General features: G+C 38.4%; 1 long non-coding RNA gene across 1 annotated transcript in view; it reads right to left on the bottom strand.

The window, feature by feature from the left end:
- Window positions 1–24,568, bottom strand: part of LOC137162052 (uncharacterized) — a 64,257-nt gene extending 39,689 nt beyond the window's left edge. The window contains exon 1 of the long non-coding RNA XR_010922259.1: window positions 24,469–24,568. This is a non-coding gene — a long non-coding RNA (uncharacterized lncRNA). The remainder of the gene's footprint in view (window positions 1–24,468) is intronic.
- Window positions 24,569–27,592: the final 3,024 nt, after the last annotated feature.

Here is a 27,592-nt window from a genome sequence, read left to right as displayed (position 1 = left end):
TATCACACCCAGAAGGGATGTGTGCTTCCCCCAGGTGTTATGATAGAATGCGAGCGGGATGGACTTGTGGCAGCAATCACAGCTTTTAAGGCTGAGGATCCTTGGCATACTCCCCACAACTATTGGAGAGTCGGGGGCAGGAGGGGAGAGAGTAACGCCACATGGATCCTAATAAAACCAATCCCTAATTAACTTTACTATGACCTGACTACAAAAATCTTTTCTAAAACTATTTACAGCAAAAGGATGAAGTCAGCACAAACACTGACGCTCCATCCTAGACCACAAGTGGAAAGAAGAAATTAATTAAGAAATGGTGGTGGTCCAGCAGCCCTTTTATCCCCTCAGGGCAAAGAATAAAGGCAAGCAGCCGCATATGTGCAGATCACACAGATATGGCTAAAGAAAACTGTCCGATCCTGGAAGTATGGACAACATGAGCCACCTGAAGTGCACTATACATAGGGACAATAACTCAAAGAATTATCCTTTGTCTGTTTCCCCCCTCTCCCTTGTGTGTGTGCAAGATATCTGATAAATATCGAGAGCTATAGATTTTTAAACATATCTGCATCTTTTACTCACTTTGCACAAAGTTTAAAATATATACACATGTGCACTTATATTTAACAAAACATGAAGTTACCCAGGTATCGAACGGTGTGAGATGGCATAGAGGGATAATCAGTATGAGTCTGGAATGGCTAGATTATTTCCTCATAAGTAAAAGCCAGATGTGCAGGTGTTCCCAAGTGAATGCCAATAAAGTCTTTGTGCAGACCACACTAGCCTGTAGTCTATGTATGTCACGTTGTCAAGAAAAACTGCTTTAGATATATGTTTATGTTTTAATAAAAACTGGTTAATTCTGTTTCCTGTATTCCACCACCGGTCAAGCCAAGCACCCTTATTATCACTCTTGGATTCACATGTCCAACAGTATAGGCCTCAAGGAGAGAGACGTTCTCTCTAAAAGTCACCTAAAATAATTTTTCCCATGCATAATATTGCTGCTTAACTTTCAGTTGTCAGGATCTACCAGGGCTAGAAACAAGAGCTGTGTCCCATTGTGAATATTTCTTCACCATTTCTGTAATGCTCCCTTATCAGTCCTGATGGTTTAAAACATGCCACAACTCAAAACCTGCCACTGGCAACAGACCACAGTGTTATTTGTGAAGAGAAAAGTCCAGCATTTGGATGGAAAGAAGGAATATTACTGTGGCGGGTTGAATTTTATTTTTAACTGGTGGCTGTCTGGTGTGCGTATCTGTTTGGCATGTTTATAGCAGTCCTTTATATCATAATTCATCATCCATTGTGAACCACTGTACATACACACATACCCCTTCCTCTCTATCTATGCATATGTAGTAGCCAGATATATTTATACCTCTCTAAGATCTGTATCATTCCCTCAGATGGTGGTGAAAGGACAGGAAATTATTTCAGGAAGTCTCACAAGTTGAAACTCATACAGAGAGAGCATATACCGTATATCCATTAAATGTATTTTCATTCTGAATTCTAATGTACACCAAAGTCTATCTCCATCCACGCTAAAATTTAACTTGCGTGAATAACAAAGATAGGGACAAACTCCCTATCCTCTGAAGCATACCATTCCCATTAGAGACCACTGAAGTTGTGCATTCTATTGAGGACAGAACTTAACCATTAGAATATAGGTTCAGCTGAGGTACAACCCCCAAGAGAAGCTCAGACAAGTCATTTACTTTTGAGGAAGTTACTATTTGTTCTCCTTGCCACTGCCCACTATCAATTAGTACAATTAAGCAAATGTGAGGGTTCTTTCTGCAACTATTCTTTTTTCTATAGATATCAGAATTGGGAGGACCTCTGATACAGAACATTTCTCTGCAATTGCAACAGGGCAGTTTTCACAATTTCTTGTAAGTTATCCAACAGTTAATAATTTAGTTGTCTTTTCCTTTTTGATGTCACAAAATATTTCTTCTTCTGTTAAAGTGAATGTTTACAGGAAAAGCTATTTGATATTTTCCCCCTCCGTATATCTAAACTGGAGGTCATCAACAGTTGTTAGAAAGATCCTGTTTAGTACTTAATGAGGATGAAGGAGACATTTACAACATATCCTGTACAGGTCATCTTAAAAAAATAAATTCCCCTTAAGAGGAATACATTCATAAGTGCTTTATTTCAAGACATGTTTCCATAATCATTTTGTATCTTCCAAATACATGATGTAGGATTTTTTTAAACACTAGCTAAATAAACTAATATATGGAAATGTTAATTGAAACATCAAATTTTAAAATTAGATTAAGGGAGAAAATGCTTTAATTTTTAAACTAGTGAAACTCAGTGGACTTGCAAGAAGCAGAGACTGAATTGACCAAGAGTGCTACATAATGCTAATGAAGTTTTGAGGAGGGTTTTGTTCTTTATTCCTATACTTTTTTCAGAGTATTTAACATAAAAATAATTTTAAAGCTAAAATAAATGTAGAAAAACCTTGATTTTTTTTTTTAAGATGCATATATATAAACTTGTAACAAAACAGGAAATGTATTTTAAGTCTGAAACATGATTCTGGGCAAGTTATGGAGAGGAATATTTTTAAAATAAAATTTAGGGGGAAAAGAATTTCTTTTAAAAGAAAGCTATTTAAAATAAGTAAATGACAGTGGAATTTTTTATTTCCAGGGACAATCAAACTAAACAATCTAGCTTCACTAATACCACAATGTATTCCATTCTGCTAATCTTCCCTTGGATGTCTCACAAAAGTATTTATATTTTACAGAAAGGTCTATCAAAAGATGAGGACGTGTTTCTAAATATTATAGAGTTCCTTAATGGATCTACTTTTTAATTTGCAAGACATGAAATCACATTACACAGGGAAAAAACCTACATTCTTTTAAATGAGGTTAGATGGAGTTATGCCTTTGGAATATATATTACAGGGATGTGCGTGTGTGCACAAACACGCATTTAAACACAAATATATAATATACGATTCAGACACCCATACACACCCACCCCTTGGCGAATTTATGTACAGGTCAATAGAAGGATATAGATTAATACTGCCTCCAACATTTTAGCTCCCATCTTCAGCAGCTAATGAGTTAAAGGTGATAAATGCTATTAACAAAGGAAAGACGATCTTTCCTTTGTTTCCTAAAGAACACGGATGGCAAATTTCTAGTAATGCATTTTAGTCAGTGGGCTTCTCATGTAGACATCATTTAGATTTCCAGTTTTAGTTTTTTGGTTTTTTTTGCCTTTTAAAATTTTCTACTAACTGGAGGAATACAGAGGTATACATGTACTACTTTATTGCTAGCTTTTCCTGTATCTTTATTCATAATTTTTCCATACAATATATTAGGGTATACATTATACCTGTAGATGCCTAATACATAGACATCTTCATGCCACTAAGAAATTCTCATATTAGGATAGTCTACAAAGGTGATTTCTTTCCATATAAGGCTTCCACAATAAAATTATATTAAAACAATAGAAGTACTAAAAATTATATACTTTTAATTTTCACATTACCTATGCATTTTAGATGTACAATTTGTCATAGATAAACCAAATGAGGACAAAATATCCACTTTCTCACCAGACAAAACAAAGGTTTGACTTTAAAAAACAAAAAACAAACAAACAGAAGACGTAAGTTAGATAATCAACCATTCTTACTGTTGAGTAATACCTTACTCCTGGGATAATCCCATTGAAATTAATAGTACAGCTCCAGGAGTAGAAGTATCATTCAGCAGAAGTAAGGGTCCAGAATCAGGCTCTGATTCCATTAAAAAAAAAAAAAAAATCTGGCAATATGGGTATTATTCCAATGTAAAATTTCGGAAACACTTGACTTCATAAAATTAGCACAATACCAATACAAATGCTTTTTTTTCCCCCACCCCCTACCCATATATATATATAATCTTGCTTCTGAATCTGTCAGTTAAGTCATTGATCTCTCCTATAATGGCGAGGGCAAATGTTCTATTTATTTTATTCCTAACAGTTTTATTCCCCAAATGTCTGAGCTTTAATTTTTATATATATTTATATAATATATAATATATATAATGCAGTAAGTTTTCCCAATAAAAATGGCACTTTATCAATGATGATCAATAATCTCAAATTTAGCTCCAAATGAAAAAGTTAATATGATGAATTCAATTCTCTCATTCATTTTAAAACAGTACATATTTTATTGTTTCATTTACATCCTTCTCAAATGTGTGCATTTGTTTTCATTAACTTCTAATAGATTCTAGCATTATGTGGTTTGTGTGAGAAAAAAAGGAAAATATAGTCAATATATTACAAAAAAAATCCACAACCAACCTGTGAATGTATTAAAAAAAATTCACAACAAAAAGACAAACCATGGGACAGGAGGGGAAGTGTGTATGTACATACACAGAGGGTTTTTAAAGTTAGTTTTTTTTCCTTATTTATTTTAGCTTCTAACATTAAACTGTTGATGTATTAGAATTAAAAAGAAAAGGAATTTACATTTCTGTCAAAAGAAGGCAATCAAATATGTACTGTTTTAAAAATACATGAGAACTGAACTATTACCTTTTCGATTCAAACATACATTTAAAAGAAAGATCCACCATTGATAAGGTACCATTTTTGGGAGGAGCCCCTATCACATTGGGTTTGGCTGGCAAGGATGTGCAAGCTAATATATAGTATATGGTATCTGGATACATTGGAGGAAGAGAGAAATATAATAGGATGTTAAATATTTACTGAATATCAGTGACAACATTTTAAGTTTAATTTAAATTTAATACATTTTCACAAATAAGTTTGTAGATTTAAGGCCCCCAAACCATCTTTTAAAAGATGGGGTGGTGCAATTACATAATTGGCTTTCACTTTACTTAAAAAAAAATTCCCAATCAAGTCTCTGTTATTTCTCTTTACCTGCTGTATCTTGTATTTCCCTGAAAATGTATGTGTAGTTTGCTTTAAAATGGAGGAGTAAACGAATACTGTAGGAAACACAGCAAAAATAACACCTCCGGGTACAATCAGTATCCTTTGTAATGAAAGATTAACATTTATTCACATGCATAATAATGGGGGCTGTATCCTGCATGTTCATCTCATAGAAGTTATAGTATTTCTCTGCAATATACAGCAACCTAACTGCACACAAAATATAGCCATTTATGTTTGCTATCAATCCTTAACCTGGAAAACACAGACAGGAGCCTCTTATACCTGCTTGTCAATGGGAAAAAAAAAAATCTTGGTTTACTATCACTAATGTTCTACCACAACATGAAGTACAAATTAGAATGAGGAATACATGCTTAAATATATTTTTTAAAAATTCTTTCAGCATGTCTGCTCTTCGGAAATAAGACACAGAGAGTTGTAGAAAGAACAGATTTTTCTCTGTGAAGCCAACAGCCACCGTGAATACATTCAATTAAAACTGAAGAACACAATCTTGAAATAGGGATATGGCAACTACATTTTCAGCCAGCGGTAAGACCTTATGTCAAATTATACAGTACAGTTTCCTTTGCAATCACAATTATTTCTCGTCTCCAATGCAAAGAAAACTCAGTGAGGAGGAGGAGGAAAATACTTACCTTTCTGCAACAATAGTAAAAGAACCAGCTCCACCACCTCACCAGCAAATGCATCTGAGAAGAAAATGCTCGTAAGCAGCACTCAGGCACTAATGATTCTGCCAGTGCCCTTTTTCAGGCACCAGGCATGACAGTGTCTGAACACCCCCCTTCACATCACAGCAGGCTACAGTAGCCAGGAGACAGAGGTGCTTAAATTAGAAAACCGCTGCCAGAGGAAATAAACGGGAACCACAGCGACCCCCTCGACCCCAGCAGCTATCAAATCCGGGAAGATATAGTGCACATCTGTTTTACGAGGCCCCCAGGGAGCTCCAACTCCAGCTACTTACCCCGTCTGCATTATTAATAGATGTTAATGGCTCCATTATATCGAAAAGAAGCCGCTTCCTTTTTATAATATGGAAATTCCAAGTAAAAAATCATGAGGCAGCAACCGGCTCCTTCGTCTTTCTAACTGCAGAACTGAGCCCCCACCCCCACTTTCCCTACCATCCTCAATACGCTGATTTGGAAGCCAAAAATCGATTCATGGCAGTAAACAACTGCAATAAAGCAAACAGGCAGACAAAGACTTCCTGCCATAAGGCGGATCCTGAATATATGATTTCTTTTTAATGAGGTTTTGCAAAAATTCAGCTAAAGCATTTTTCTATATAATTGATAGAAAGTAAAGAATAGAATTAACCCTTGGCATGCAAGCATTATTTGGATGCCTAAGTACATAGATCTGTTTATTTCTACAGCAAAAAAAAAAAAAGTTATCCTGACCTCAAACAAAAAGTATACTTAGACTGACTCAGCAATAAAGTATCCTGCATCAAGACTTTGATTTAGTTGATGAATAAAAGGATGTGATCCTAAAGTATCCCTAGGCTGTGTTTTTGTTAATGCATGAATTTCCTAAGGGGCCATTTACCCTCGGGGTAGGTGTAGTGCAATCATGCACCAAAGTGTCAAGAGATCCACCACAAAAGATATTGACCTATTTTTATCAGATCCATGTATGAATGCTATGGAGTTACCACTGGGAATAAAGTGAACTGAAGATTTTTTTAACCCTTTGATAGCAATATATGTGGGGTGAATTGTGCACTTCAGCGTATGTATTCTGAGAGGTTCTGTATCAGTGTAGCTTAAAATTTCTTTTACATCTCTAAAAGGACCAGTTACATTCATATAAAATTGCACAATCTACTCAAAGCAACACACACACACACACACACACACACACACACACCTTTTTAGATCTATATTGAGACCCACATACTTCGTTACACTATCATCAAATTTAGCTTTTAATAAATAACTTAAAAAGCCAAAATGTCACTATTTCAGTTTTTATGGTGCTAAAAGTATTAAATATTTAGCTTTTATCCAATTTAAAACACCATAAATACTCAAACTGCAGAAGAAATACCTTGAACAATAATAATACCAGAGCAATTGCACTATGGATTTTTGTGTACATGAGTGGGGAGAGGGTCCTGTCAAGAGTCACCTTCTCATGTTGCAGATGCATGCTGCAGCTGTATGCTTGCTTCCCACAAATGAATGAAAAGTGTCATTAATTCTTCTAAGACAAATGTAACCAATTGGCTTTGTTGCCACTTGCCTCTGCAGCTTTTGAGAGCGTGCAAGTACACCGCAGAAATGAAATCACAGGGTCTGGCTGCATTAACTGAATTACAGACAGCACTGATGTGATCGTCTTCATCTCTCTCTAATTATTTATCCAGATCGAGCCTGACTGCTGGAAAATTAGCTCTCTGCAGGGGGTAACAGAACTGAAAGGTTCTTTTTACTGAGAAATGATGGGCTGGTCACTAGAAGTACATAGGCCAGCGGGGCAGTTATGGGGAATGTCATGAGATAAATTTACAACAGGATTTCCATCCTTCGTACCCAGAAAAAGAATTGCCAGTTTTAGAAAATGTATAGGAAAATGTATGTCCACAAAATAAAAATGCATAAATCTTGGCTCTATCCTTAATATGAATTTACTGAGAGAGGGAAAGAAGGAAGGTGCTGCTTACTTCTCATTTAATAGCTTATGCATTTGTTCAAACTTGCATTATGCAAACAGTGTAGAAGCTCCATAGTTTTCACTTACATAGAGATTTTTTTTTCCCTTGACAATTGCACTGTGGCTGACTATGTTCCTCTATTCCCAAGGATTCTTTTATTAAAACAGAAATTGACCAACCTTTGAGTAGCTTAACCAAAAGCTATCAGCAAACATGAATAAATGGCCAACTCTAACAACAAAGCATAATAAAGATAACAAAAATATTTTTATTTGTCTATTTCTTTGGCTTTGCAAAAGGACAATTGGTTTGAAAGAATTTTCATTTTCTTCCTTCTGGTTATAGAATAAAATAATTATGAAAATAGTACAATTTTGTCAGAGTCTTAAAGGATTAACCTTTGAGATTATTTTATTTCTCATTACTTAAGGATGAATGCCACTGTTAATCAGCTAGTCATTTCAAGGGAATGTATATATAACACAAACACGTTTAGGGCCAAATTCTAATCTCAGTTTCACCAATGCAACGGAGCACAGCTTGGATTTAATCATTCAACCATTCAAAAGGTGAGAAAAATGATATCAAAACAATATACCAGAATGTAGAATAAAAACGCTAGACTCAGTCAACAGTGGCGTATTTGGGGACTTTTTCATATTGTTGTAATGATTAGAATAAAAAATGGTGACTAAATAGATTTCAGGATGACTTGCTTTGCTGATTGTCTTTGCAGCAGTTTCAGCATGTTTGGTCTTTTTGGATTCTTTAATTGCAGTGGGTATTACGTATGCCAGAGATGGAGTGAGAATAGTTGTCAACCCACCTGACTGCAGAACAAAGAGCATTTTTTCTTCCAGCATTTGTTACTGATTCCAGAGCCACACCCTTTAGTCCATACAAAGTACAAGAACTTTTACATCTACTTCTTCCTACCTATAGCTACAGGCTTTTGCACAACAGTATAATATGAGCAATTTTCATTTTAAGAAATTATTAATGTGTGGTTTTTTAAGTGACTAAATCTGTGATCTGTGCAACTGCATTTTCTGCAGTATCCAGGGTTTCTAAACATGCACTCTCCCCTTAGTGGCTTAATGCTCCCCACCCACAGAAAAATTATTAAAACGCAAATCGACCTATAAAGAGACCTAAGTCTATGAGGGAAGGGTTTTGTGTGCCCTTGTGAAGGGAACAGGCGCACAGCCTTTCGGGCCGGTCCAAAAATCATTGCAGTTAGTGGAAAAACTCTCACTGAGGTTAGTGAGCTTTGGATCAGACCTATACAGCCCAAGGATGCATAGGCAAAACACAAAATAAAGCTCCAGTACAGTGCATGGCCGGATTTTCCATGCTTCCTTCTGAGAATGAGGCTTCCCCAAAGGTGAGTGCGGGGGGGGGGGGGGGGGGCGCATGCCCCCCCCTCCCCGCACACACACCCAGTATGCAGGAGTTAAGATGCTTATGGAAGCATTAACTCCCACACAGAACTCTGCCATAGCATCTGGTCTCTAACTTGCCCCTTTTAAAGCCTGCAACTGTTCGGTGTTTGCACAGATGGGCTTGCCCAGGTTTGTGGCAGGAAGCATGCCACGGGGTGAGGTTATTCCTCTATTGTGCAGTTTGAGGCCCTTTCTGTCATTGCTGATTGTCCTGTGCTCCACTCTGCACTGCACATCATGAAAAGGGAGCATCTGGCCCATAGAAAATGGATATAGAAAAGTGATTTATAAAGCATGCAAAAGTGTGCTAACCGCTTTACAGGCAGAGAAAGGCACACCCCGACCCGACCTGAAGAGTTTACATTTTAAGAAGACAACATAAAACAAAATACAGACAATGGGAGAGAAGGGGAAGTGATACCTGTAAAGCAATGGTGTCCATTGCCCTGCCAATGCAGAACTGTTCCCTGTATTAATCTCGGTCTTCTGTGCTAGAGAACTTTGGTCCATCTAGTTTTAAATTACTCAAATCTCATGGCTTCTGCCACTTCTCTGAAGAAGTTCCTAACAAGGGGGTGGTGACTTGGTTGTTTTTTCTTTAGCTCTGTAAGGTGCTTAAGGCTAGCCTGCAATTAACACCTTTAGACAGCAGCCCTCCCTTCCCCAGTTTCCAGAGACACCTCCATTACAGCAAAGACTTATGACCGTGTGGAAGGTATGTGAGCCCTTTTTCAAAGTTTGGAGGGGTGACGCTCCCTGCTTAGTTTTCAGATAAGGTTTTAGCTTGGTAGATTTGGATCCCTTTGGTTTCCTGGATCAAAAAGGGGGGAGGAAGTTTTGTCTATGGCACCTCTGTCAGCCTTGTTGAAGCATACACATACTGTACTTCTCTGCTTTATTGCCCCTCACTTCAGTGGTCCCAGGTCCAAGCCACCATCTTTCTGAAAGATTGGACTTCATGTGGAATCTATCAAGGACAGCTCTTAAAATTAGGCTGTATTTTTGAGCTTTCAGAAATCTAAAGAGTTTGAAATTGCACCTGTGTGTTTTCTGGGAGTTGTTTAATACACAAGATTTTGTGCCATCTGTTATTACCACTACTGTGGTGGGATGCAGCCCTAAGCAATATCAGCAGAACAAAGTGGTGTAGAGACTAGAAAAGCAACAAGGTGAGCAATGAAAGGAAACACACAGTGCAGTCAGCAGATTAAACAAAGTCTACACAGTTACATAGGATCCTCCAGTCCTAAAGGTAAAATATTCTGTAAAATAGAGAGACCCAAAGATCTGCTGTGACAGTTTGGTGATTAAAGAAAAGATTTTGATATATGGGAGTTCTGAGTCACTAGTGTCCCTTCTTGTTCAATGTGAGTTGCAGACAGATTTTAGCAGACTATTCCAGGAGGTAAAATGAAGACTGTCAAGAGACAGACAGGGACAAATATAGGTGCCAAAGGATATGGTGCTGGACTAATTTCTGCTCTCAGTTACATTTCTGAAAGGTCACTGGGGTAGCATGGGTGTGACAGGGCAGAATTTGTTTAGTTCCACTCCCAGCTTGTCAGATGCTTGAAGTAATTTGATTCCCAGGTCTTTATTATGGTGCTACCATTGCACTTTTGCAACTCTTTGCCAGTGCCATGACTCTCTTATTGGGCCCTGGTTGTGTTCTGTATTCCCTTTCCCACCAATTCCACTGTTGTTCTTGTCAAGTCTCATTGAATTTCTCACTGCAGCCTTCAGCGTCTTCTCCTTGTACTATTAAAATGTCATACTTAAAAAGGGCAATGGAGGATGCAAGGTTTAGAAGACGTAGTTTATGTTCTGGAGCTCAACTTTGGTGTTACAGAGGGGACAATATCAGCTATTCTCCAAGCATCTGATCCAGTAGCCTGTACTCATGCAGGTAATCCAAACAGACTGGCTCCTTGTGTGAGTTAGTGCTGCAGGACTAAGCAACCAGAGCTTGATCCCTGAGAGGTTGCAGAGCTCCCAACTCCCATTGTACAGAATAGGACTTGCAGGTGCTCAGCGTCCCTCAGCTGCCATTTCTAGGCTCGTGTAGCTGCTTGTTCATTGTGAGGAGCCCTTCTCTGCTCAGAGAGCCTGATCTGCTTCCATTGAAATCAAAGACAAACCCCCCATAGATTTCTGTGGAAGCAGGAACAAACCCTGAAGTATTGATGGTGCAGTTCATTATTTTTTGTTGTCAATCTTTAATTGTTACTATGTCTTTTGGTACCCCAGTTTGGTGGTCCATTGCTCAGATCAAATCAGCACTGGTTGCCTCTCACCCATACCAATTAATAAGCTTGCAGTGGACTTTATTAGATCTCTAATGTTCACACTGATTCTAATATTCATTTTTTAAACACCTTGATATTTGGTGGAACTCAATCCATTAGTTTTCTGATGCATGCCACTTTTTTTTTTTTTTTTTTTGGAGGGGGGGGCTCTTCCATGATGGAACTCAAATCACTTTCCATTTGGCCTTCTCTGACAGTCGCCTTAATCCTTCAGACCTTTCTCAATGTGTAGCCTCTATGCTTTTGTACAATTATGCTAATTGTACTGAGGAGCACATTTTTTAAAGCCCACCTGAAATTCTTTATGTAGATGTCAATGCCATATGTAAAGGCAAAATTGTTTTCTTGTTGCTGCCTGTCCATGGTGATGGGTTAGTAGGAAAACTACCAATGGACTTCTGAACTGTCCACCCATTTTAATAATCTCTTTATGTAATAATGCAAGTTAACAACAAAAGCCATTACTCCTGCCACTTTGCTTAGAATACAGGGTGGTCTTTTAAAGCCAGAGACAGGGTTATTACTAGTGACCAATCTCCAGAATCATGTGAATATAATGGACCAGGTTAATCACTGTGCCCAACATTCCCCTGCTTTTCCTCCCCCACTCACTTTTGTCTCTCCAATTTCTATGGTTGCCATTTCCAAGTCCCTCTTACCCCCAGTATGGAGGGCTACATTTAATCTCCTGTTCATTTGCAGCCTGATCCAAAAGCCCACCGAAGTCAACTGCAAGACTCCCATTTACTTCAATGGGCTTTGGTGTCAAGGAAAAGCTGTACAATTGAACGCTTATTCTGATAACCAGTTCTTTATCAAGGAAGGCTGCTATCATTTCTAAGATGGTGGCTACGAAAAAGCAGCATTTTAACTAGATGAAATTCTTCCTGATACTTGCAAGGCATACACACTGATGTGGCGGCTTCTAAGGCCTGGTCTACACTACACAGTTAGTTAGATCGACATAAGGCAGTTTACATTGACCTAATAATGTCAGTGTCTACACTTCGGCTTTGTCCCACTGATGTAAGTGCCCTAACTATACTGACATAATAACTCCACCTCCACAAGAGGCGTAGGGCTTATTTTGGTGTAGATAGGCCAACGCAGTGTTTGTATAGACACTGTGTTACTTACATTGGCTGTTAGCTCTCTTGTCAATTTCATGGCCTAGGAGAGCTGGGCGGCTGGATCCCGCTCCCAGCTGGAAGCTGTGGGTGGCTAGACCCCTCTTCCAGCGGGGAACTAGGGTGACAAGCTCAGGTGGCTGGATCCTACTGCCCAGGGACAAGGAGCCGTGCCTTAGGGACGGCTCTGTGTGGGGTAGCAGGGCTCCTGGCAGGGAACTGCCAGCAGAGCTGAGAGACCAGGCTCTCAGCTCCCCACACTGCCCATCTTAGGTCAGTGTAAGCACTCCTGGTGAGGACGTGCACCAATGACCCATGAAGGGTAGTGTGAATATGAGCCACCGCAGTAATTACAGTGGAGGCTGTAAATGGACCTAACATAAATCATCTTAAGTTTTTAATGTAGACATACCCCCAGTGTGTACCTGTCAGACCATCCTCCCTACCTCACCCACCACGCTCTCCTCCGGAGGAAGGAAATCCTGTTTCTGGCACCCATGGTGAAATATGTCTGCTCTACACCCTCCATCTAGGCCCTTTACACAGAGAGTCAGTCACAAAAAAATGTCAAGGTGTGATTTAAATTGAGATTGCGATTCAGTGGCCTGGATGGAGTGGACAGCAAGTACCTCATTGATTGAGTAGATAAGTGAAAAAGCACCTTCTGCTATACAGTGGAGTAAGTCTGCACTAAGTGTGACTGAACAGGAGTATGGATAAAAAGTCAGAAATAATAATGTTATGTTCTTACATCTAAGGACCTCAGAGTGCTTTACAAACATGAATACTTACAAATAACCCTGTAGGTACCATACAGACATACAGGACTTATACCTTTAATATAATTCCCTATTTTATAGGTGGAGAAACCAAGCCATAAAGAAGTTAACCTAGATGTCCAAGATCACACTGGAAATCTGTGACAGAACCACACAGATGTGCCTCAGCACCCAGTGTCTAGTCACAAGCTTTCACCAGTAGGTGATGCACCCTTTCCTAGAGCCAAATGAATCTACAGAAAGTGTTTTAAAAAGACCACCACCACCACAGAACAGGAGGGCATTTTTATAGTAAAAATCAAAGAACTATTTAAAAAAAAAAAAAAAACCACAAACAGTTAATATTATTGAGGGATACGGTCCTGCTTTCTGGAATGAGGCAGCAGATGGTCTGCAACATTGTAAGCCCTCAATATAAAGGTGGCATGCAAGCCAGCCAGAAGTAGCAATTTTTAAATTTAAACACAGATTCTCTTCTCTCTGTTCTGAGCTACAGTTATTTCTGTTAAATGTCTGTGATGGAACCTGACACCTGGAGCTTTATTTTTGGTTTGTTGTTGGATCCTCTGATGCATTTAACATGTTAACGTGACAAGGGGTTTTGTTTATTGTTTTCTTTTGTTTTTTGATGGGGGGGTTTGTAGGGCTTGAGAAGATTCAAATAGCTGCATCTTACCTCTAAAGCTTATCCTCCCCCACACACATTTTATAGATTTAAACCCCACATCTCCACCATTGCCCAAGTTGTTTCAGGGGGCCATCATACATTTCCTGTTGGCAGCATTATCTGTGCTCATGTATCTTGTTTTGGAAATACACTGATATCACCCAGATGTCTATTTTCTGGAGACCCTCTAATGACTGTCTGAATTGCACCTCTATCCTGATATTGATATTTGGATCTTGTATATATCTAAGCTGAATATGGTTCAGGATAAAAAGTTATCAACGGGTTCTGACTTCTGTATATCTCTTCAGTTATCCTTGGTAATGTCCTCTGATAGTAGTTTCATTTTTCCTGCTGCTGAAGGTATTTTAACCCTGGACTTTCTGTAGGCATAACATTAGTGTTTTATATCACTTCAGGAATTATCTTATCAATTCACACTGTCTTGCTAGTTTGTCAAGGCTTGTCACGTCAGTCTAGTTACTTTTATGGCACCCTGATTGTAGCATCTGAGCATGTACTAAGATGTCCCAGCCACCCTTACTCTAGGACTTTAGTGTACCCAGAACTTCACTGGCTCCTAGTAATATAGGGTCAAATTTAAGACTGCTTTTCTTACATACAGATCTGTGAATGGACTCCCGCTGCATCTTATTTTCCAAAAATTGTATCCTATAATGCCCCAAAAATATGGCATCTGCTGCTGGCCTCAAGTTAATCCTATAACATTTGAGGTCAGATGGAACTTCCTTCCTTCAGAGTATAGTATTGCCTTTCAAGCTTCACCCAAAGTTCAATATTAAGCTGAAAGTATACTGGCATGACCTTTTACAGCCTATTTTGGTTTTCTCTTTAACAAAGCTCCCTTAAGATGTTCACCAGAAGAAATTTAAGTGTGAATGGACTTGCCCTCCTGTACTCCATCACATTACAATCACTGGGTGAAATCCCGGCTCCACTGAACCTCCCCCCCCCCCATTGAAGTCAGTATGAATTCCAGTGAAGCCAAAGTTTTGGAAGCAGTGGTTACTAAGGGTTTTTGATGGTTTGCATATCTAATGATGAAGGTTAGCAATATAACCCTAGGGTGTTAATTTTACTTAAAAAAAAAAAAAAAAATCACTTCAGCACAGTGATATTTACAAGGTAAACTTTGTATTTCCCTCACCACTGCAATCTGAGTTTACAATGGTGAACAATGCCTTCTCGGTATAAGTGAAATGTATTTGGAAATAAAAAGCAAAATTTTGCTCTCAGCTCCACCAACGAACAGCTGGACTTATGCCAGAGATTTACACTAATGCAACAGAGCAGAATTTGGGCTGAGTTTTAAATGACCAAGGGCGTGAGAGTCTAAAGCAAGTGGTGGCCTTTTTGCTTCAAAATTACACCAACTAAACTACCCCTTTTGAAACTGTTATAGCAGTTTCCAGCTTTCTGAATGGCTTGTAAGTCAGTCAGAAGGAAAACATTATTAAAGTTATTTAAACCTTTGTTTTTCCAACACTGAAGTTATTTTTAAGGATTGTTCAGCCAGTATTAAAAGCAATAGAGAAGTTTTAAAATACCTAGGATTTCCAAACAGTCACATCCATAACTCTGCTAGGCAACACCATGCTAGTTAACTAAAAACTAGAACTAGTCCAAATTTTCCAAATTTAATTTTTTTTTTTGGGAGGGGGAGGAAGGGGTATAACAGATGATTTTTTTCACAAAATGTTATTTAAAAAAAAAAAGAAAAAAAACCAACCCTCTAATTTAATCCCAACCTCATTATTTTATCGAAAATAAGGAAATTATTAAACAAATATCTAATCATTTCTTACTTGTTAAATTCTGAGACAAGTGGAATTGTATATACATAAAAACACTCAATAGCTACAAATTAAAGGTATTGGGCCAGATCCTTAGCTGGGTACCCTGACAGCACTCCAATGATGTCAATGAAGTGATGCCAGTTTACACCAACTGAGGGATATGGTTCATCAAGCTATTACAAATTTGCCTCTAATCTTGCAGTGTTCAGTCAGGCAAAACCTGCACTGATATCAATAAGAATGATGCCTGAGTATGCAGGTTAGTATTGTTCTCACATTTCCGATTTCAATATTTAACTATGGCTAGGTAGACGTTAATCCTATTTAACAGAAAAAAATTAGACCTTCACAATACATGTTCTTCTAATTGTAACTTCCAAGTTATTTTCTCTCTCATTCTAAGAGAAGTAAACTCCAAATTTACATGAAATCAGCATATATAGGATACACGTAATGTTGCCACAGTGCTATGTGCCAGATCCTCAGGCGATGTAAAAGAGCATTGCTCCATTAGATGGAATGACAGTTTATATCAGCTGAGGTTCTTGCCCTGATACTTTGGTTTTAAAGAATCCAAGTTGTTGAGTTTGCTGTTGAATTAAAATGGTAATGGACTGGGCCCTATGTTTGGGGCCTAAATTGGGGGAGAAAGGGCAGAAATTGATGAACCAGACAACACTGCTGCTATCAGAGATGCTAAACTTCAAAACAAGCTTCATTTTAATTAAGCTATTATATACAGGATACGTTTAAAGAAAAATATCTTATTTTCACACAGTAAATCCTGTTGGAGGAAGATTTTGCATTTATTACTTTTATTGTGTTAATGCCCCAATGCCCAATCAGGATTAGGGACCCCAACGTGTAAATCTTTAATTGGGCTGAAAGTCGGTACACATTACATTAGTCCAGATAATTCCAATCCTTCCTTCAAATGAAAGGGAAGCTCTGCAGTATAATCTGCCACTTTCTGAAATATTGCCATTTGTTTTTCCTTTAGATGCACTGCAGAAAATGTTTTCAAATAAACACGTTTATAACAAAATGACAATATGATAAACAGCTCAGCAAATAGATCTGTGACATGACCAAAACACAGATGGGACACTCATCTTCGGAAACACTTCATGTAAGTCAGAAGAGCTACTGTTTCATATAATATAAAGTAAATTCAGGTGGTCACTTTATTTTCTCCATCACTGTTTTAGCATATGTAAAGCTGTGTGGCAAAGCTTGTGTTGTGCTTCTTTCAAAGGCTTTCAAATTCCACCCTTTTTCCACAATTTATGCTGATTACAGGTTTATAAATCTTAGAGATTTATGTAATTTTTTAAAGTTCTGTTTAAAATGCTGATTTTTACTTGTTTGCTTTTCATCTAGATCTAAAGTACACGGATTATAAATATGTATAATTTACCATTTATACTTACTTTTCATCATGATTTTGAATACTTTAAAGCGAGGCTAAGTACTATACAGAGCTAAATATTCTTATATTTTTCCCTTTTGCTTCACCCCAATTTAATGTTATCTATAAAAAAACCAAACAAACAAGAACCTCACTAATTTGTCGTAACGATGTGGACACCCATTACAAATCTCATAAATTAAACCCAAATCAAAAATGCCTCATCACAAAATGTACATTGTTCACCTTGACAATCAACAGATTTTATGACAATGCTTCATAGCATATAACGTTTATTAAGAATAATGCAGTCTCAGTAATAACAGACTTCACCATAGTACTCTTCTATTCAACTTTTGCTGATAAGTAGGGAGAGACTACCTTTTTATGGTTTGTTTAAATTCTAGGCTTATTTAAATTCTACTGTTCATACTTTCTATAGAGACTAACAAAGAACTTGGTTCTTCTGTATGGCTACTGTCACTCTGTAGTCATTTACAATTTAATAGTTGTTCTTTTCCCCTCCTTTTATAAATGAAATAATTGGACATTTGATGATTAACAAAACATCACTGTGCAAAGCATTTAAAAAAAAATCTAATTATTCTACAGGCATTTCCTGATCCCATGCTCCCCGGTCCCGATGTGGATCCTTTCTGGGTTTTTTTTTTGTTTGTTTGTTTGTTTGTTTTTTTAAACAAAACAAACAACCTCCCTTCCCACAATTTGCAATAAATTCACAGTTAACTGTAAAGTTGCCTTGTATGAACTTTTTATTTAGTTTAAGCTAAAATCCTTTAAGCAAAACTGTTTCTGTTAACCACAGTTAAATCTGGGGACATCAGTCCTACCTTTACATTTAGGATTTTTAAAAAGTCTATTAGAGACAAAGATTGTCATAGTTGTGTCCTCTAGATAGTGTGCCTGTGATAATACTATAAAATTTATAATGATCAAGTAGTGTTTGCGTCTTCTTTAAAAAAGAAGCTCAAATACATGTCTATTGAGGATATTTAATAAATGCTGTTCTTAGAAGTTTGCATCATCTCATTAAACTAAGATTCAGATCAGTCAACATTTAATTTCAATACAGTTGTATGTTTCATATAATTATCTAGTAACAATACCAGCTATGCCAATAATACTGGAGCCTTCAAAAGCCACATTTCAAACACATTTGTGTCTCTGCTGTTACCAGTTGGAAGGCATTATGAAGCTATTTATCTCTCAATATTAAGGGGGAAGAGAAGGGGAAGGGGAGAAAAGGACACATGGATTTCACCTGGCCCAAAGTCTAATAGTGATTTCAACATGAATTGTTTGAAAGATAATTTGTAATTCTTTGACTAGCCACGCTGTGATACGAACCAAAGCTGCAAGAGTCAGACTCCCTAGTAATGCACAAAATCCCAACATATAGCATGGCAATGAAAGATACATTCATTAACTTTGGTTTTGTGTGTCTTTAAAAGGTCAAGTAGAATGCTGACTGATAGACAATCATTTTGCTTCAGACTTTTTTATTAGACAAAAGACTTACAGTGCATTGTGCCCCACCCAGCTGACTGAGAATTGTAAAGTTCTTTACTTCATTGTATTGTAATGCTGTTACAATTTTCTAATTAAATATGCTGCATACAGTACAGTATGAGTGTATGTTCTGTGAACATAGTCCCACAAAAATCTCTTCACAACCAAATCATGCATGAACAAAAAACCCAACAATGAAGGGACAGAGTACTGACTTCTTCTGCAATGATGAACTATTCCCCATCCACTCCACAACTAAGAAACCAATTCTTAGCAAATGTGAGATTTTTAAATAACTATTCAAAGCAGTAAGTTGTTTGTTTTGTTTGCTATCATCAGGTAACATGCATCAGCCACATTTTATGGTTTAAAAAAAAAAAAAAAAAACCAAACAACCTACCTTGTTAAAATAAAAATAAGGTGATTCATTATGTGAACATTATATAATATGTGAAGATTCCGCCCCCCTCCTCTATTCATGCTACATATGCGTGGGAGCATTCATTCTTGTAATGGTGCGTAAATACATCACAAATGTAGTCAAACTGTATTAAAAAATAATAACCAGGATTTCACAAATCAGAGATAAGAAATAGATTTTAAAAATCCAAGTCAATGATAAACCAATGTAATTCATTAATATACTATAATGTTAGTGCTTCTAAATTCTTCACCTAGTCGTCATTATCTTTTTGTTTCTCAGTGGTTTCAAGTCATAATAAAATTATTCACACAAACAGAGAGAAATCAAATCTTCATGCTACAAACAAAATTTAAAATATACTCTGTCAAGAAACAGTAAATATTTTCTGTGCTGACCAAGAAATTTCTCTCATAAGTAAGAATACCCTAAGGTGATTTTTTTTTCCCCTCCTCCAGAGGTCTTTTATATGTACATTCAGTCAGGCTAAAATAAATTTTCTAGGGATCAGCATATTCCTTAAGATGAAAGATTGGCTTACAGCACCGGATAGCAAGAAAATGTTTAAAGATGTCAAAATGAAGTGGTATTTAGTTCATTCAGCTAAACAGAAAGCAGTTATCAGGGCAAAGGTGTTCTAATAAAGGCCTGCTTTCTCCCCGGCTTAAGCTTTATTTAATTTGTCACTCTCCCAATCTTCATGGCGGGGGGAAATCAACGTAGACTACATGTGTCTAATCTTGCCCAGCATTCAACTTCTCAAAGAACAGAAATATGGTCCTCTCCTCCATCAGGTAAATATTTGTACTGTAGAAGACAGCAGACATTCCCCACACTTGAAGATACTGGAATAGGCTTTGGAAAGTCCAAGGCACATACGATGAATTCCATTAATCAACCATTAGCTAATGTTCATGAAAGTGTGGCAGACTTTTCCCAACTCTCAAGAAGCATTTAATAGTAAAGTGCTGTGGAGTGTTTAGTTATTTTCACCAAATATAAAGTAGCATTACCAAATGAAAACAGCTAAACAATTCTCAAAATAAGTGAACAATTTACACTTTTTAATGCATTAGTCCTGCTGCGTTTGTTTTTTCACTTACTCGTTAACTGTCAGAATTCAGTAAATCATTAGTGAGGTTCTATAGTACCTACTTTCAGCCTTTTCTATGTACCAGTAAAGGCCATCACATCTCCAAAAATTAACAAGTATACATTTCAGTTAAGTCATTCATTTATAAGAAATGGTTGTTGGTGGAATAAGGATTTGAATACCTGGGGAAATGCTTTGTCAGTTAAATTTTAAAAAAGCTGATTCACTAATTCAAACTGGCAGAGACTTTTGGGTATAGCCCATAATGCTTTGCAGCTTATCACAGCTGAAGATATCTGCAATATGCTATGTTTCAGAGAGTTTTTGACGCAATCAATTGGACTATTTAGATAAATCATTACGTCTACTGAAATACACAAAAATGTGTAGCAATACTTCTGATACTTACCTGCTGCATTGACTTGAATACAGGAAGCAGTAGTAATGTCAGCTGTATTGAAGATGTGCGGACACAGGTATTTGTAAAGATAATTACTTTATTGGTTTTGCTATATTCATGCATAAAAATAGAGCTTCTTTTATTTTTGCCACTGGTACTCTTATGTTAACAAAGAGCATATAAGACAAAGAGGAGTTAGCTGCCAGAAGTGAAAAACATTTTAGGTATTTTAACCTCTTAAATAATAATTGTGATTTAGGGACATGTTGGAAATACTTAAAATGGAATATTATTGAACAACAGAACAATATTATTTGTAACTAGCTCCTTGAAAAAGGGGAATTCTCCTTCCACCCCACTGCGCTACACCTTTTAGTAGTAAATATTATGCCTGGTTGGTATGCATGACAGTGCATCCGAAGTGCTATCTGAATAAAGGTCTCTTTTTGTAAGTCAACATAGAAAAGAACATTTTTTAAAAAGTCAACCAGTCTATTTAACGTTTTGTATGAATACTTTTCCGTTCCACTGCTTTTGTGAATTATTCTGCTGAGTAGCATTGTATTTTAATTCTTATAGTAAGAAGGGAATTAAAAATATAGAAACAAGAAGAAAAGGGCTTGTTTAAAAGGGATCAACAAATGTAACTACTACTATTTTTACATTTTTCAGGATGGCATCTTGATTTCATATTCCTGCATAACCACTTGCAGTATAAGCTTCTTAGCAAAAATGTTTTCTGCAGTTTCCTTGTGAAACACAAATAAACTGAACGAGCCATAACTAAAGTTTGGTTATTGCATAATGACTACAAGAGGAAAGTCAAGCTCCTCTTGTACTATCAAGGTTCTTCTGCACCATGAAAATTTAGTGCAAAAGCTTTATCCGCTCCTGGCTTAAAATGAGATTTGCTGTCTCAGTGATAAAAACTGATTGTTTATTCAGCTTGTACAGTCATCTAGCAGTAGGTGGGTGTTCTGGAATGCTCATACATACAACACAGTGCACATATTTACTGAGATAACTTGAGGAGGTGCTGCTCTGGAACATTCTCACACAGCAATTACTGTGCAAATAAGCAGACCCTGGAGCATACACATTCCAAACACCACATCTCCTGCAAAAGTATAGGCTTGAAAATAAGCCTCTCCTCCAAAGAAACAGACATTTATGCAGCTTTCCACAAATATTATCATAAAAACATTCTGAAGGGTGCTTTTGCTTAATGTTTTATAATGAGAAGTTGCTAGAATTGGGTGATCATATAAATTTCGCTGAATTTTGATATTCCAGAAAAATCTCAAAATCATTCCATCTGCAGTTATATTTTGTAGAGGGGAGTATTTTCCCCCTTTGACATATATTTTCAGACACTGAGCATTCTACCTGGAGTGTACCCAGTGTCCAAAGCATATAATTTTACTATTGCAAGTGTAAACTGCCAGTTAAGGCTATATGCAATCACGAGTCACTATGTTTAGATGTACATGGAAGCCATATATCACACAATGGCACAGAAAAGAAGGGCTTTTCGAGGAGTGCTATTATACTAACATTCCTTTAAATTAATTATGACAACAAATTACTGGCCTGTTGTGTTTTCCTTTCTTAACATGGTTTCCAGATGAATTCTGTAAACGTTTCACGAATGTTGAAGATTGAAGGCTCTGGCTCAAGTCAGACATAACGCAGGTTGTCTCTCCCCTCATCCCTCTCACTTCCTGCCCAGCTCTGCCAGTGCTCCTCAATTCTGTATTTGCCCAGTATTCCAGAAATGGGCCCTTCTCAAGTTCTGAGAAGTGACTCGCAATCATGCAAAACGGTGTGGTATGTGAGGTAGATAGGAGTCTAGTAAGGAGTAAGCTGAGTCAAATTTACTTGACTTGTGCCTTTTTTTATTTTTTATTCATGGGTTTCTAGAGGTACAGATTTGGTACACATAACCCACTCCACCACAAGGGCAGCATCTTTCCAAAATGAAGTTTTTACAGCTTTAAATTAATATTGAAAATACCACAGTTTCTGCTTTATCATTAAGACAATCACAGACCTGTGTCTCATACTGAAAATGCCACAGTTTCTGCTTTTTCACTAAGACAATCACAGACCCGTGTCTCATATTATTTTCATTGATGCCTGAATTTCTAAAATACTGAACATGCTTTTTCCACTAAGTAAACCTTACATGGCTAAAACTGTAATTTTAAAAGTATGATAAATGAAATAATATATAAACTCATTCATTTAAAAAATAACCTCCAATTCAGTGTCCTATCCCTGAATGTCACTTTGAGAGTGTTTAGTTATTATTTAAATAAATATGACATAAAAGCCTGTAAGCTTCTCCACACTGCACCACTGGACACATGTAATTTTGCTTTGTTTTGTTTTTCCACTAAGATTTACGAGATTAGGGTGGGAACTTAATATGTTACAAACTGTCCTATTTGTGGCTTTTAGCACATTTTAGTTTCCAGGAAAATGGAATTAAAGGTTCATATTCCATCTGCCAGCCCCAGCTTCTATGCGGAGTTTCAACAGGAGTTCCACACTCTATGTGTCATTTGAAATTAAATTAACATCTTCTTGATGACAGACAAAATACATTTGTTTGCTTAGAGGTAAACATGGGTGTCTAGCTATAGGACACATTCCTTCAGTGTAGTTATCTAGTCCTGAAAAAAATCAGAACATGTTTTTCCTACAGGTATCAGTGGCTCAAAATCTGCTGGCAAAAGTCAAGCACCCTGGCTACGCCTATCTTCATTTCAGAGTCAGGAAACATTCAGTCCAGACAGAGCAGCCACATGAGAAAATCTTGACAAGAGTCAGTGGCTGACACACCCATTTTACCACTCAGTATTTTAGCTTATTTTTAAGAACCTTTTCAACCAGGCAAATAAATAATTAAATCAGTCATAATGGGCTACATGAGTAGTTTCACAAAAATTGCATAACATATCCTGATATGATGTGAGCTATATTGTTAGTTGCCTTTTGTGCCTTCACTCACAATACAGTTTCAGTATATCTCATTTCTTCCTCTATTGATAACTCCCATTTCTTTTTCTTTGCAGACTGCATTTTAACAATTTGACATCACTTCTCTGGCATATGACAAATCAAATTGACCATCACTGGGCTCGTTATATGAGGGTGCTTCCTGTTGCCTAGGATTGCTTCCTCCATTGGTTTTACAGATATCTATAACAAAATCATATATTCTTTTCCTTCTTGCAAGAAGATGAAAAGAGAGCTAATGCTTAAAAAACCCACACACACTAAGATGAAAGCAGAAAATAAAATACATGTACTTTGTAAGGCAGCACCAACAGAGCTCACCAGAAAGATATAACCAGCTTTATATTTACATTTTAATGTGTATGGTCTCATATAGAGAAGACAGTTTTCTAAGTAGTGTACAACTTTCCCCCAATTAATTTTTTTTTTAATCTTCACATATCTAAATGCCTCCCTCTAATACGTTCTGCAAAGAGGTGAACTGATAAAGAGAAACCTTCTTTAAAAAATACCCCCACCCCCAAAAAATGTTTCAGCTAAGGACTCTTTGTAGCATGGTGCCGCTGGAGGCTGATGCTCAAGTGCATTGTTAGCCCACCCCTGCCCCACCACCGAAAGGGGGAAAAAATCAGGGCTCAAACTTACAACAGCAATGGCAGCAGCCGCCTCTACCCATCGCAACCTCACGGAGATCGCTAAGGCTTTGCAGTAATGCGTCGCTCCGCAGCAGCCTGCTGGGCTCCCTGGTACTGCGTACCCGGCTCCCGCCCCAGCATGGCTATAAGGACTCACCCACTCACCTGTAGCAAGGCAGTGGGGCTGCATCGGCTGGCATCCCGGCGGCGGCACAGCTGTGAGGCTGGCAGCAGTGGCAGGCAGCAGCTAACACGAGGCAGAAGGGAGGGGGCTGTGGTGTCATATACCAGACACTACCATTCCCCCCCCCCTCATGGGGGTAGGGGGGGCGGCGCGCCCGGGGATCAGGTGATAGCGCAGCGCCCTGCCCTGCAGAGCCGGGTGATTCCTGCCTGGCGTGGGGGGAGGAGAGGCGGGGGCGTAGAGAAGAGAGGAGGACCTTCCCCGCCCCGCGTTCGGATTTGGAACTCCCGAGTCCTCAGCGTTCGAGAACGCGCGGCTGGGAGTGGGCGGCGGCAGAGGCACGTGACCGCGCGCGGCTGGCTGCCTCTCTTGAGCCCCGCGCGTGTGAATTCCGGCTCCCGCATTCCCAGCCCTCCCACCTTCCCGCAGCAGCGGCAGGGGAAAGCCCCGGGCTCTCAGTGTGATCGCGTGCGGCGTCACCCTCTTCCCCCCCCATCCAGCCAGAGAGATACAAAGGCAGAGACAGGCCCGGCTTCTCCCCTGCTTCAGGGCTGCTACGGGGCACGTGGTAGCTGGCGCAAAGCCGTCCTAAAGGCAGACTACAAACTGATCAGGGGGGGATCTGCCAATGGCACAGAGGCCGAGCGACGCAGGGCAGCGGACCCACGCTGCCAGTGCGTACGGCGGGGCTGCAGAACTGGGGGCTGTCAAGACTTCTCTGCACCCCGCTATCGCAGGCTGCCTGAAATAGCCCTGGGTTAAACCCCTCCCCCCCGGACGCTCTAATTTACACCAAGGGACCCGGCCCATCCTAAAACTAGTCCCTGAGCAGGCTAGGATAAAGGTGGCCTAAAGCCACCTTTTCACACAACCTTCCCACCTCCCAGTTGTGCAGCGCACTCCTCTTTGGTCGTGCCGCCAAGAGAATTCGTCTCACACAGAGATAAGGAGAGACGCAAGAGACATTTTGCAAATGCTTCTTCCCACCGTGGGTTCATCTTCACCAATGCTAGCTGCCTTCCACTGCAGAGGGACACGTATTCTGAGTGAGGTTAGGCGATCATACAATCTACATGAGGGCTCATATCCTGACCCAGTATTAGTACTGATATATGGACGTTACAAAAAATCCCTGTATTGTAGACAAGGTTATACAAAGAGAAAGAGAGAGACAGTGAACGAGAGAGAGATACACACCGACCAACACCCAGGCAGAGGGAGAGATACCACACATGCTTTAGCTTGCAGTACACAGCCAGTGGTTAGTACCTCTGTCAAGTGGCTGGCATGGTAAATCGAGCGAAGAAATGTTAATATGTGGGCAAAATTATGACTAAACATACACAGAGTGAGCCAGTCCCGGTTCCTGCCCATCGCACCCTACTCCAAATCAGGAGATTGTTTTTCTCTTCCACATAAAAAAAAAATCTGCTACGACGATGTAAATTGCCCTCACTTTAGGAAAAGGAAAAAACATAAATAGCTTCTACAATGCAAAACGCCTGTCCCTGGTTTCTGTCTCCCCTTCAAGTCATAGGGTTTAGTGCTAGTGTTAGTTGTACTGCCAGTACCAGTTCATGCCGTTAAATGTAGCCCAGACAACACCCCCGGCCCCGGCAAAGCCAGAGAGGAGAACTGAAAGAGGAAGAGTGCTTTCTCCCTAGTGTTTGAAACGTGGGTTTGGTTTTATGCTGTACCGATCTGGTTGGCTTCCAGTGTAAGGGCAGACAGTAATAAAGGTCAAATTAAAACAATTAAAACTAGTGGTGCGAGAAGGAACACATTGAAAGGTTGAATAGGACTGAGCTATTAATCATCCATAAAGATAATTGCTTTTCCTATCAGAAGAAAATATAGCTGTGGCATCGCCTCTCTCTCTCTGAGTTATATGACATTATAAACCCGATTGGCTAATATCAGAAAGGGATTTACTTTCTCTTTTCCCACTACTCCCGCCCCCCCAAATTTTTGCGAATTTTTATAAATTCATGCTATTAACACTCTCCCCTGAGGTCAAGAGTGGAACCCACTAACATTAAAAATAGCCAATACAAGTAACAAAAGCAGTATGTTGGTTGTACAACTTTTTAAGTATGTTTTAAAAAATTGTAGTTTGGAAGAGTCATGAACACTGGATTTGTTCAAAATCCAATTAAAGGTATCTGGCCATGGAACTATATTGGATGATTACAAGAGGGATGGTGAACGATCAATATTTAATTGCTTAAACAAACATCACACGAGTTTCCAGTATTAAAAATAACAGTACTGTAATGAGTTTTTCAGTTGCCTGCAACATTTATGGCTCATGCAGCCCTTCTCTTTCTCAGGTTGCCGCAATAGGTAAAAAAAACCTCATATTAAAATATCTTTTCAAATAGGAATATGAGCGCCAATGGGATTTTTACTATTGCTTTAAATTGTGAAACAAAAAGCACACATAATTTGCTAGGTTCAGAGAAGGCATATGGATTCCATATCTTGGCTGGGGAGACAAAACGTACCTTTTGAACAAAGGCCAGAAAGATGCTACCACCCCTTCCAGTTTTCACAAACACCTTTATTTATTTATTTATTTATTTAACTAAGAGGGGGGAAAGGTTGTAACTCAAACTCATAAAAAATGAGTTTAATTAAAAATATTGACCCTGGTGTTATCTTTACAAATCAGGGGGCGAAGATTTTCAAAATCCCATTATATATGGAAAGTTTATTGAAAGAATGAGCTATTTAAAAAACTAATTCTTATAGAGGAAGGCGGGCGGTGCCTCAGTTTCTAAAGATCAATATAGCACGACGACTCAACATTACTAGCGATGGGTGCAAATTCCTAATAAGAGGTAAACACTGCACCACTTGTCAGCAGGAGGCGTTTGCAGAATTACAAAACATCAGCAGGTATAGCACAACACGGTATGATTTTAGGATTATCTTCCCCACCCAACTCCTCAAAGTATATGTAGGGCAAATACAGTTAACAATTTGAATTATAACCCATAAGCCTCGTATTGTATTGCTGACATGTACTGAGAGCCATTTTACCTTCCTAAGGAATAGATAAGTCCTCAGTTAATATATAGTTGTGTAATATGGATAAATATGTGT

Source organism: Emydura macquarii, unplaced genomic scaffold, assembly GCF_026122565.2.
Source record: "Emydura macquarii macquarii isolate MOO-44397 ecotype Brisbane River unplaced genomic scaffold, CSIRO-AGI_Emac_v2 contig_2422, whole genome shotgun sequence".
NCBI lineage: Eukaryota > Metazoa > Chordata > Testudines > Chelidae > Emydura > Emydura macquarii.
This window is presented reverse-complemented; position numbering and strand designations above follow the sequence as displayed.